The sequence below is a fragment of the Anser cygnoides genome, chromosome 2 (assembly GCF_040182565.1).
Source record: "Anser cygnoides isolate HZ-2024a breed goose chromosome 2, Taihu_goose_T2T_genome, whole genome shotgun sequence".
NCBI classification, from domain to species: Eukaryota; Metazoa; Chordata; class Aves; order Anseriformes; family Anatidae; genus Anser; species Anser cygnoides.
In genome coordinates, this window is record NC_089874.1 from 131,822,794 (window position 1) to 131,826,678 (window position 3,885).

Below are 3,885 nucleotides of genomic sequence, written 5' to 3' on the forward strand. Positions count from 1 at the left end.
ATTAAACAGCAAGCTGAATAGCATGACATTTCTAACTCCTTGAGGACATGCACATTCTTTGAGAAAAAAATATGTTGAGCTTTGTCTTCCATTTAAACAACTAAAATAATAATGAGTCCTGGGATAGTTTCATTTACTACTACTCTGGCCATACCTATTCTATAACAATTACCCCTAAACATTATTTTAACATTGTTTTAAAATAATATGGAAGTCGTCCCATCAGGTTTTCCAGTTACATAGGAACTTCTTCCACCTCCCTCCCCGCCCCCCCCCCCCAAGAAAAAATTATATATATATATATATATATATAAAGAGGAAAATGTCAGAATTGGATCCCAGCCACAAGAATCTGTTCCCCTGCCTCTTCCCTCTAAAATGACTCAGTTTTGTACTAGAATTTCTACCACGTGTCGAAATGTATGTTACCACTAAGAATCTGTAAAACTTCTTATTCAGTAGAGCTTTAAACATTTGGACTACAAGTATTTAACTTAGATTTATTGGCTCATTGCTTTCTAAGGAGACTTGGGTGGATTAGGATCTGCCCAGTAGGGTATGTATATTAACTTTCCAGAAACACTTTTTTCCCCCCTAATTTCTCTCTCTCTCTTTTTTTTTTTTTTAAAAAAAAACACACTGAGGATCACAGAAAGACAAAAATAAAATTAGTAAACCAGAAAGAGCTCACTTTCAAATCCCTCCAACAGTTTATAATGCTTTGCGTACTTCATTTCATCATTAATTTGGCTCATATTTCTCAGAGTGGACAAGAACTTGCATGCCTGAGGTCTTGGATTGACAGAAAATAAAGGATGTTCACAAAGAACATCTACACATACACGCATGTTCACACGCACTTCTATGAGTGCACATGAACATGTACACAGGGAGGAAAAAAAGGTATGCTTGTATCTTCTCTTGGTGATGAAAGAAAAAAAGCCTACACACTCAAAGTTGTAAGGGGTACCAGAATGGGAAGTGGATGTATTCTGATGTATTTAGAATAATTAATATGCAAACCAAACCTTGGCTGAATTTGAAGCAAGATTTGGATGCCAAGAGTATCTGAAAATCACATCCCAGTAAACGTATAACCAGTGTGAAAAAAATTACCCAAAACTTTTTGAGATGCCAGACCCAAGTGCTTCAGGGTTTAGTAAAGTAAAAGCAGTCTGAGATTTTCTCTCACCTGACCATGCTGGCTACCTTCCTACAGTTTTTCATGTTCTTGACTGTTGTGATGGACTGTGCGGTTTCCACAAGGAAATGATTAGTGATATAGGAATTATTGAGAAATACCCAAGGTTCAGAATTACAATCAATAAGTTGATAAGAGTCTAATTAGTGTTTTAAAGGCTGTGGAATAGTAAAAAATTACAGTCACCCCAGAGAATGACAGAAGGAGTCTATGTTTTCTGAAGGACTCTTTATGTATATCAGGAATAGGAAGAGCCATTAGGACAGAACTTATGCTCAAAAAACAATGTTGGGAAAGTTCACAAGCTCATTTGGGCATATGTGTAACATGAGAAAGAACTGAGATCTTAAAGAGAATGTAGCAACTGGCAAGAGACATAAGGTAAGTACAAAGTCTTAATGGCAGAATGTTGAGCCTAGAATGAATCATTTCTGAACTGTATATTTGAGCATATGTGATTTTCATATACAACTAAATAAGCATTGTAAAGATAATATCTCTTTCCACTAAACACAAAAAGGTTAGTAAATAGTGATTTACAACACATTTGGCACAAGAATTATGATATGGTTGTCCAGATTTTTCTCCACACTCCTTTTGATTTCTTTCTCCTGATTTTCCAGTACTGCTCCAAAATTCACTGCATTTTGCCTCCTGTTGTTACTGGGTTCTGTGGGTTGCTGTTGCAGAAAGAGCAGAGACGGTGCAATCATTAGTGCTGGGGAGGAAGACGTGTTATACTCAGTCCTGGTCAGTCTGACCACAAACCAAGCAGAAATGTACCTTTTTGCTAGCAGTTACAATTTAGATTCTGCCAATGGCCAGAAATAAGAGAAAGCTTAGCAAAATAAATAAATAAATAAATAATAATAAAAAAGAGGAGGAATAAATGGTTATGAAGACCCTGACTGATGCAACTCATCAAGATATTTGCCTAACTAAAGACCAAGTTCAAAATTAACACATTAGTTATGAAATTTTTGCAAGTGTGCAGCTGTGAGCATTGTACTAGATAGAACATACATTCTTCAAGTTAAATAAACATAGTGAACAGATGCAAGTTATATCCTAAAAGTCTAAGCTTCCTTCATGCTTTTTTGAATGTTAGGAAAATAAAGTGGTTTTCAGAGCTTTTAATCACCTTTGTTGCAAGCTTGTCTCTTCAAGGATCTTCTAGTGCAAAGCAAGTCATGGTCTGATTGATCATTTTTAAATGGATTCCACTGCCAAACATGTACTCAAAACATAATTTTTTATATTTCCTGCGACAAAACTAATCCTGGTTGGGTTCACAAGGTGAATATAGGAAACAAGCAAACAAAAACAACAATAACAACAAAACCAACGAAAACCAAAACGAACAAACAAACAAACAAAAAACAGAATGAGAACTTGAAGAATCTTTCATTTCCCATTCTCAGACCTAACATACACAATGATTCCCACCTTCAAGCATATGGGTATTCCTCTCCCCACAAAAATAAATTAACAAACATTTTTGCTTCTCTTAAGAGTTGTGAAACAAACTGAAGTAGAGTAAAAAATGCCAGGCAGTCCCACATAAGTGAATTCTTTTGTAAAAACAAAACAAAAAAATTTATGTGCAATCTGCATGAGCTTCCCGAAAAGAAATTTTTATATATATATATATGTATGCATTTGTTGTTTACTGCTACACTCTGTGTTTAAAATAGCAAAAAACTAGGAAGAAATTTACAGTACTTTAAACACTATGGACAGGCTTTGCTAAGCTGCAGTGCCTAGGCTACTGATAAAACAAATTAGCATCAGAGTAAGAATAGGACAAGATAGTGCTATGACAGAAATAATATAAGGAATAATAAGAACCCAGGTGTACATAATTAAGATTGTAATTCAAGCAAAGGGTTCTGGTGACATCATTTATCAATGTCACTACAAACTCTCAATGGAATTACAGCTTTGTATGCAGAATTCAGATATACGCGATTTGTTAGAATACATGAAGAATGTTTCTATTAAAAGTAGACAGACAATATGTTAACCTCAAGGAGTGGTAGTGACAGGATGAGATACAAAGAGAAGAGGTTTTTCGTATTCTAACAACGGAAGATCAAACATTTAGAGTATTTTTAAGCTATTTGGGAATTAAATATAGTTAAAATACTGGCCAGGGATTTTTTTTCCAGGTCTTAATACACCAAAAGCAGCAGAAAAATTGTCAGTCTTGTGTTATTCAACATAGCAATAAAAAGAAATGTCTACTGCAAAGGTGAACAAAGGAACATCCAAAAGTACTAATTTGTCCATCTCATACAGCACAAAATCACATTAAAAGAAGATTGAGATAAATATTTCCATTAAAAAGATGGTGTAAAATATTTACAATTAAACACACAGTAAGGCTAGTATTAAATTATTTATTGAAAATTAACTAATTTTTTGGAAGAAAAAAGAGCGAATGCTAATGATTTTAAATACATATGCTGGAAGGAAATGATAATCATTACTCTGTGAATGTCTGATTTTGTTGTTGTTTATTCTTATAAGTAGAATACTTTTATGAAGATAAATATGAAACAGGCCCCACAGTCTGTGTGAATTTTAAGAGCCTGTGTTGAATTTAGGAGACTAATTCATGTAAAACCATATTCTTAAAGATAAATAGACTTCTAAATATAATTTCAATGCCAAACTGCTTGTCA